Here is a 10,235-nt window from a genome sequence, read left to right as displayed (position 1 = left end):
GTCTGACTCCGACTGGGAATGCTTAAGTAGTCGAGCGCCTGCAGGAGTGCTGCACTTACCCATACCATCATTGCAGTGCTGAGGCAGAATCGAGCTTGGGTGCCAATTAAGGGAAGGTTGGGCCGCTGCCGGAGCAGCCACAAATAATCTGTCACTTTCATTGGGTGGCTACAAACGGTTGAGATGGTTATCATTACAAAAACAAGAGCATGTTCAATCAGACGGAGGGATAAATCACCCCGCGTCTGACGTGGAACAAAGGCACCTGGGGTCAGGAGATACAGGCGCTGTATCACCTGAATATAAAAACACATGCAGTACAGAAGCTCCTGATGCCATGTTTAGAGGAACAAAACACTGGCATCGTTTACTTATCTGCATGCTGCTCGAATGGCATATGATATAATTTAACCCAAAGTTAATGCAGTCTGGATCATATCTTCTTTTACTTTGAGATGAATGGGACAAGGGTTGTGCACCTTTTATTTTTTCTAAATTAACAATTCTGTGTTAATTCTAGGTTTTGTCGAGTCCACGTCAACATCAACTCATGAGAACATGATAATATGTTGTGCCCACAAAATAATTTTATTGATGTAACACAACATCCTTTATACTGTGGGTTGTCCCATAGCTATATTATATATTGTAATACATGAATATGTAATATATAATATAATTCCTCTTTTAGCTTTATTTCATTGCATTTCTCTATGCAGCATAATTTTGATATGGGCGGTGCCAGAGTGATTAGCCACAGATGATTGGCTCAGACTAAACTCAAGATGGCAGCATGCAGGTCATGTACTTTCGAATCAGAACTGAATTAAGAATATCTTTTAAACTGCAGTTTGAATTTGAATGCAAGGATCAAAATAGAATTGAACTTCGTATAACTGTAATTTTTAACTAGAAAAATACTCTTGATGTGGCCTGAATGCAGGAAAAAGCCATCAAAGCAGTCACATTTCACAAAAGACAGACCTCAGCCAGTGCATGGAAGTGAACAAGCATGATTTTTACCCTTAAAATATTCTTTAGAGATTTTCTTCAACAATTATTTTGCAAACAAAGACTTTTCACACACAGCCTTTTTTTCTTTTCAGCATCAGCATTTGCGTGTGTGTGTGTCAGCATCTGCATTTCAGTGAGCCGCTCTGTAATCCATGCGACCTTTCTTTGTGTTCAAGCTATACAGTAAGTCAATACTCTCTTTCTGCCGGCACAATCTTTAAACTCTTTTATTTTATGCAGACAAGCAGAATTCCATATTAGCTTATTTCCAGGGGGCGCCGTTGGAAGTCGTGGAAGCACCTCTAGCCATGTCATTATAATATATTATACACAAATTTGCCGCAGATCACTTTCATCCTGGGCAAATGGCTGCGGAGAGACGGAGAAATGAGAGGGAAGGGAGGCAACAGCGCGGCCGTGCGCCACCATTCAACAGAATCCAATTTACAGAGGCAATGAGGGATATGACACATAATGTATACTAATTTCACATCAGGCTAATATAACCTCAAACATGCTCTCTTTACAGAACACGCATACATAAACGGCCCCGGCCTGATCCGATGCTTGGAAAGCCATGATGCTAAAACATCACAGCATGGCACTCTCTGAAGATGTTTTGTGATAGTAACTGGTGGCTTTTATTTCCCCAAACTAAACAGAATTAAGCAATATCACAATGCCAATTGTGATTCATGCATATTGAAACTTTCCACTAGATTTAATATGAGTGGCACTGGTTCATGCATCTTATACCTCAACATGAAACTTACCACCGTATCTTCTGTCTTAGTTGCACCAATCGACCGTTGAATTTTAAAAGTTGCATTATTATAGAAATAACTCAATAAACACAGAATAACCCAGCAATATGTTAACCCAGATACTGGGTACAGCAACCAACCCAATGTTTTTTAGAGTGTAGGAAAATATTAGTTAATTAATTTGTGTTTCCTGCTAGCTAAATTTCACATACATAAAAATCTACTGGCTCTAAAACTCAATTTTCTTTATTCAGAGATGATCTAGATAAGTACATGGAAACTATCCAAAGTTCTATTAATCCTAAAGCAGTGAAAAACGTCTAAAAAATTTCATCTAAAATGAGCATTTTTCTCAGGCTCCTATGTTTATGTTCAATTATTTTACTTTAATAGAAATGAAAACAACCTATTCATTGCCATTAAAGTGAAATAACTGAATCTACACATAGGAGCCCGAGAAAAATGCTCATTTTAAAAGAAGTAACACTGGAATAACATCATACGACTATGACAATGATAATCTCAGGTACTGATTATGTATTTTATTTAATATTAAAAGGGTTTAATTTGAGTTTGAATATAATTTTCTATGAAACGAGAAAAGTACTGCCGGTGTCCTGACATGTTATCTTACCCGTCAGATTGTCCTACCAGGGCTTACACTCTTAAAAATAAAGATGCTTCACAATGCCATAGAACAGTGGTTCCCAATCACGTCCCCGTACAAACACAAACACTGCACATTTTATATGTCTCCCTATTCAAACACACCTGATTCAACTCATCAGCTCATTAGTGAAGACTCCAAGACTTCAAATGTGTGTGTCAGATAAGAGAGACAGCAAAAGCATGCAGTGTTGGGGGTTCTCCAGGACCAGGATTGGCACTGCCACAGAAGAACCTTTTTGTCTAAATGGTTCCATAAAGAACCTTTAACATCTGAAGAACCTTTCTGTTTCACAAATGGTTCTTTGTGGCGAAAGAAGGTTCTCCAGATTATAAAAAGTTGAGAAAGAGATGGTTCTTTAAAGAACCTTTGACTGAATGGTTCTGTGTGGCACCAAAAATGCTGCTTCTGTGACATCACTGTGAAAAACCTCTTGCATCATTTTTCTCACGCTGAACCACGATAAATACTGTATTTGCATTACTGGGTAGGTTTAGGTTTGGGGTAGGTGTAGACGTTAATAAAACACAATCTAATAGGTAGAAAAGTTCATTTATTGTTGGTTTCCGGCCATAGCTGTATCCCTTTTTAGCCAAAACACTGAACGACACATTATTACTGTATTTGCATTACTGTAAGAGTAGGTTTAGGGTTGGGGTAGGTGTAGACGTTAATAAACCATAATTCAACAGGTAGCATTTTTCGTGCTATTCTTGCTACCTGTTTTTGCTATTCTTGTGTACTACATGTTTTAATGGGAGGTTAATCTGATAGGGTAGCACAAATCAACATTACACTGGTTTCCCTGATGAGCAAACTGATATACAGCTCTGCTACTGTATGGACGATGCCGATATCAGACCATTGGATAGCTTACCAATCAGAATCAAGTATTTGATGAATGGCAAAATGTATCCTTTATCATTCACTTTCTTTGCAGAAACGACATGAGGGAGAGACGGCAATGACAGAATTTTCATTATTTTTGGTAATTGTGTTCCTGTGGCTCAGTGGTAGAGCTTTGTGTTAGCAGCGCAAAAGGTTGTGGGTTTGTTTCCCAGGGGAACACATGTTAGGTAAAAAAAAAAAAAGTGTATAACCTGAATGCACTGTAAGTTGCTTTGGATAAAAGTGTCTGCTAAATGCATAAATGCAATTGTATTCCTTGTACTTTTACATCAGTGAGAAGCCGTGTCCTTGACTGTCTAAACCAAAGGCTGTGTGACTGTGAAAGGTCATTTGTCTCTGAGACGTTCAGATAAATGACCAGCTGAAATCCTCTTCTGCGTTGAGTTGTTTCATATCCACATGCAGCAGAACAGCTGTACTGGTATGTTAGTATGCACATGAAGCACATGTCTGTGTGTTGGCTAGAAGAGATACTGCGCAGCATATGACCGCATATCTCCCTGTTGACATTTAGAGAGTTTTGGTATGCAAATGGAACTCCATGTATGTGCCATCTGTGTAATGTCTTTTGTTGTGTATGTGCGCCTGTAAATTGAGCCCAAGAGAAAAAGTGAGACCATTCCACATAATCAGGCACAAAAAAACACACAACCAACACACATTTTGTGGTGTCAGACAGAAATGAAGGTCGAATTATAAAAAATGTGCATATTCTATTATATCTAAAATAATACAAAAACGTAATTTTCTAGTACTTTATTGAAAAGTTGCCTTTTTAAAAACAAGCAAACACTTGTTTTAATGTTTCAGTAGACCTCAGATTTTGCGTTTAGTTATTTTTTTTTTTTTTGTTTGTTAGTTAATATTTCATATTTTTTAAAAGACTGGGTTACGTCAGACATTTTGCTACCTGCTTCTAAACTGATACTGCTGAGGCATTTGTTAAAAAAAAAAAATCATAATTTTATGGGGGATTTTATCTTTTAAGGGTTGCTTTATTAAATATTTTATTAAATATATTTAATTTTTAAATAACTTTTTGACAAAAGGAATCTGACAATTGCCAACCACTGTGTTAATGATCATGTTTAAACCAAAAAGACTTCTTCTCTACAGTCTGTATCACCTTTGTTCTAATATGCTGATGTGTGCATATATTAATAAGATTGGGCCTCATTTGCATATTTTTACAACTTAAACCGATAAAGACACAAAATTAGTTTTCATGCATTTTGATGTCAAAGTTTTATTTTCACCTGTATTTCCTCCCCTTAAAGAGTAGTTCATCCAAAAATCACCATTTACTTTATGCATTTCTTTCTTGAGTAGAACACAAAAAATATTTAATTTTTGGGTGGGCTATCCCTTTAACAAAGAACCAAATGAAGCCACATGAAGACAAAAGAGACTTTCCACCCACTGTTTTTTTCCATGCACAATCTCTGCCAGACCAAAAGTGCTTCAGAGTTCATTTGTCACTTCACAGATCACTAGTTCCTGTTAAGAGCGGCTGAACGCGGGGGCCCAAATGCGCACTGGAGAGACATGTCGCTGTTTGTCATGCCGAGAGAGATGCATTGCGATTTGCACAGGATGTGTGAAGCCTCACCCCCTGTCCCGTTCCGTTCCGCCACTTCAGGAGCCCAGCCGCGTCCACGCACACGCATCCTTGATGTGGGGACAAGAAACATCTTTTATCACCATTGTGCGGTGCGGCGCGCGCGGTCCAGATGGAGGGATAAAACATGCATGAGTCGCCCGCAGCTCTGAAAATAATTATACTCATTTACCAGAGACAGAGAGAGTGCATCCAACCAAGTCACCACCCATCATAGAGACAAGCTCCCAGCATACTAATGAAGACACGAGACAATGACTGACCACCACAGAGGGAAACAGCAGCAAGCATGTGAGAGAATGTGTGTCTGTAACTTTTAAAAAGGAATGAGGGAAAATGTGTGAGAGAGATAGACAGGTGTCCAGCAGACCATGTGCTGGTTTAGCGCTCGAGTCAGGAGGAGTTTAACAATATCATGGTTCATCATCAGAACAGATTTGGGGAAATGTAGCATTACATCATTTTCTCACCAATGGATGCTCTGCAGTGAATGGGTGCCGTCAGAATGAGAGTCCAAACAGCTGATAAACACATCACAATAATCCACAAGAAACCCACACCACTCCAGTCCATCAGTTAACATCTTGTGAAGTAAAAAGCTGTGTGTTTGTAAGAGACAAACCCATCATTAAGGTGTTTTAACTTTGAATGCTTACTTCTGGTAAAAAAAAAAAGAGTTTAAAATACATAATAATGTCTCCTCCGCTGAAAAAGTCCATCCCCTGTTGTCTTCTCACATCAAAATTCTGTTTTTTGCTTGGAAATTGTGTTTGAACTGTGCATATTTCTCTCCTGATTCAGATGACATGACTTTCACAGGAGAAAACAAAATTATGGATAGAGGAATGGTGTGTTTATAAAATATGACCAACACTCTATATAGGTGGTGTAAAGGGTTAACATTTAACCATAGAAAGCCAGGTTTTTACTATAGCATTAAAAAAAAAAAATCCTGTAAAAATTACATTTTTTACTGTAGATGAACTTCTGGTTATACATTATCAGTGTACAGTAATTCCACGAAAACTCTGGATATGTTCAGAATTATCAGACTCTTATTATTGCTGCAAATATTATGTGAATATTCTGTGTGCAGAGAATGCGCGGATGCCCTGTTACATTTGCCAAAAATGTTCAGTGTAGAACAGAGCTTACTACATGCTGTGCTTTATCCCACAATGGAATGCTCTTGACTTGACCTTCCATTTTCAATGTTATGGATGAGCCAAAAGTAATCTGGCACAATTCTAACCAGGTAAAAAAAAAATTATTATATTCAGTTTTATTTTTAGCTGATCATGACACAAACTAAAAGAATGGATAAAACTGCATGGATAACATAATGTTTAATTGTTAAGCTGTGTTTTTTTTTTTAATGATTTGAACAACAATATATATAGGCTATATGGGCTATGTGTGTGTATATACATACATACATACATTATATACACAGAGAAAAACTGAACAATTTGAACACTAATTCACAGTAGAACAGTAGAAAGATCATTCTCAATTTCTTTAAAGACTACTGAGAAAAGAGGCTGTTTATTGTACTCTGAATTTGTGCTCTGAATTTGATCCCGCCCAAGTTAGAGGGTAAAACAGGGCTATATAATAAAATAAATGATGAAAACAGGGCTATATAATAAAATAAATGATGACAATAATAATAATCAGATTAATTATAGAAGGCTATTTTGTAACACTATGATCATACTTTAATATCCAAAAATGAAGTGATAAGTTGCGTTGTGTAATTTTCATCATCAATACAATCCGCTAATAGTCTTTTCGTGTCCGCGCGCAGACATCAGAGCACGTGCCAGTGATTTGTGCACTTAAAAAGAACAATCCTCCCTAGTGCGCATGCGCCGGACACGTTTATCTCTGTTCATGGTCAAAAAAAAGAAGTCTTTTTGCTTTGCGCTTTCAACCGTAGTCCTATACATGAGCCTTTTATCGATATACTTTGAAGGGCTCTATATGTGGCACAATACAACTAGATGTCCCTCATGCAAAACATTAAGAAAACGGGATAAATAACGAGTGTGGGTGCACTCTCTCTGTCTCAAAGGGATCTGTAATGGATTTTTTATTATTGTTTTAGTATGCTCCTTGAGGTTTACTTAAAATGTTAATAGCCTACATTTTTTTTGCACACAAAAAGTAAAATAAATAAATAAATAGGCCTACTGTATGTGGAAAAATGACTATTTAACCCTCATTCTGAACCTCTCTCTAAAATGACCTGTTTTAAGGGCCCTAAAGCCCAGCTGTTTGCTGGTACAATCCACGGTTACTGACCAACCAATAAAAATGCGACATGAAATCAACGCAACATGGCGTTAAAACCATAGACTGTATGGTTTTGGGGTTAAGACTTGTCAGGAATCAGCCACGTTTATGATTGGCTAACATCATTGGGTAGGAAACCTTATCAACGCCCCCTTGTGTTTTGACAACATAATCAAAATAAAACAGTCCTTTCCAGACAAAGCATTATGAAATAATTTACTTACGTTTGTGATGCAGCTGCAGTCAGATCTAGTTCCGCTTCATCTTTCAACAAATGTTTCTTTGTGAACTCTCCATGACACTGTGCCTCGTTTACAAAACAAAATACTCCAAACGATCCTGGATGCCATTAAAAATAAAATATCCACTCATTCCTTATGCTGGGATCATTCGGATATCTGTACAAAGGCGTAAATGAGTTGTTAAAACCAAACTTGTCAAAGCAAACATGTTTTCACTCCATTTGTCCTGACGACAGACTCAAGTGTGTGTACTGTGTCAGAGAGTGAACACACATCTATATACAGTAGGATTGTCAAAGTGGCTGAAAAACTAAATTTGAATTTTGTACTTAAATATTATCAATATTCAAAGTATATTTGAATTTAAAAGGCATAATTTCAGTTGGGGGAAATAAGCTTTTGACTTCTCTCCTGAGGCCACAAGAGAACGCATCAAGCAAAATATTACTAATGCACATTTCGTCAAAGCCATAAAATAACACAACTATGTTTAAAATAATGTTTACAAACCATATAGAATTAATTAAGTTGCTTTAACAACTGAAAACAAAACAACATCATGTATGAAAGGACCGAAATCACAGAGAGTAAATTTTAAATGTTTTTCATTTAAAAACATGAGATGCAGTGGAATGGGGAAAATCTGCCATAAAGTTTCGAGACATGTTTTTTAAAAGTTGAACTTACATTAATTTTCCATGGCTTTCTAAACAAGTGGCTCTCGTGTGTGACGGTAATAGATGTCCCTATAGACAGTGCGATAAATATGCATTCTGTGTGAACGGCTTGGTTTCAGTTTTGACGTAAACAACATCTTCTCCACACTGATGTCCTTTTTCCGCAATATTTTGAATGAACAACGTAGCAGCGCCGCATCCAGTGGGTTCAACTGGATAGGCTAACAAAAGCATTAAAATGTAACAACAAAAAATCTTTTTTTACAATGAGGAGGACGTTTTAAGCTGAAAATTGCAGGATGTTTTCATGGCACGAAGACCTCTTATATGACAAAAGATCAAGGCAAATTAGATTTCTCATGTCATGACCCCTTTAAAAATGTGGGGAGGGCCAACAGTTTCAATACATATACAATAGCTGGCCTAGCATAACTCAAAATAAAAAAACATAAAAGTAGCACAGCTATGTAGGGCAGTCATTGCATGTACAGTTTAGCATCACTGTACCCAGATATTTGACTGCAGAATGATGCAGCTGAGCAGAAGAGAGCCATTTAGTGGTCATTTCAAACGAGCGCAGGCTACAGGTAACTCTCGGCCTGCGGAGACCGTTCATGGACATTGTATTAGTGGAGTCGTGTGTATTTGGGATGTGCATTCTGCCGCCAGCGCTACAGTAATTGATGAATGGGCTGTTTAAATGGTGGAATATGAATGAACAGCAGGTCCCCTTGAGAATATTCAGCAGTATTGTAATCAGCCCTGCTGATAGTGTCCCTACCTTTGACTAATGGCCTTAAAAGAAGCCTCTTAGAGCTCCGTTATTAAATTTACGATTCACACAGCCAGGCGTCCCATCTCTGACCCAGTCGGACTTCCGTGCAACAGTCTGAATGATTAGCCTAGTTGCTTGAAGACAGTGAAATTATTAAACAATATTACAGCTCTGTATGCATGCTACATTTTGTGAAAAATGTAATGGATTAAGACCTCCATGAATGATTCAAACAGAGTTATATGTTTGTTAATGAACCTCATAAGTTTAAGATTCACAATGTATTGCTTGCATGATCAGAAAAGCCTCTGTTGTACTTTATCACATAAATGCAGCCATGATTAAACAGCACTTAAATGCAGACAATATAGTGTAGGGTATTTCATGTAACGTTCTTTTGTGATGCCTAATATAATGATAAAATTACAGAGAAAATTTTGTATTTATTTTAACATGCTGCATAAACCAAGGCCATGATAATATGCTAAATACACTCTTAAAAATAAACGCTCCATATGTCATAGAAAAACCATTTCCAGTTCCACAAAGAACCTTTTAGTGTTCTTGAAAGAACATGTTTGTAAGAAGAACATTTTATTTATCTAAAGAACCTTTTTCTACTATAAAGAACCTTTAGTGGAATGGAAAGGTTACAATAATGTTAAAGGTTCTTCATGGAACCATATATACATTTATTTATAAGAGCGTACCACTGAAAACATTTAAATATTAGAATAATTTGTAAATATTGGCTGCTCTGAAAACTATGTTTTTATTGCTTATAACATGTCTAATAACTGAAGTATGTTTTTTAGTCACTGCAGTCTCTCTCTCTCTCTCTGCACTCCAGTGAACCTGTTCAAAAACTTTCCGGACGGAGGTGGGAATCTGCTCAATGAGCCTTGATTTATGTCTTTCGATATTAACACATTTTTCATGCAGAGGCCGGATGGAAAGCAAAGCTGATGAAGGATGGGATGTAATCAAGGGTCTAATGTGGAGCAATGCCTGACCACAAATGAGTAATGAAGTTGCTAAGAATTCAAATGGCATTAGTTCAGACATTATATAATGAATATTACATTGACTTTCAGCTATTCTATAATGTCTCCTGGTAAAGTAATGGCAGGTAACAAATTTGTTTGTCCAACTTAGACCATCAACTATGTTTGTTTGTTTAGTAGTTTACAGTATGTTTCAAGCCATGTGGTCATGTGGTAAAATCGCTTTCAATAACATGGGGTCTAATATATTTAAATATGTTTAGATATAGG

Source organism: Cyprinus carpio, chromosome B10 (genome assembly GCF_018340385.1).
Source record: "Cyprinus carpio isolate SPL01 chromosome B10, ASM1834038v1, whole genome shotgun sequence".
Classification (NCBI taxonomy): domain Eukaryota; kingdom Metazoa; phylum Chordata; class Actinopteri; order Cypriniformes; family Cyprinidae; genus Cyprinus; species Cyprinus carpio.
Note: the sequence above shows the minus strand (reverse complement) of the source record.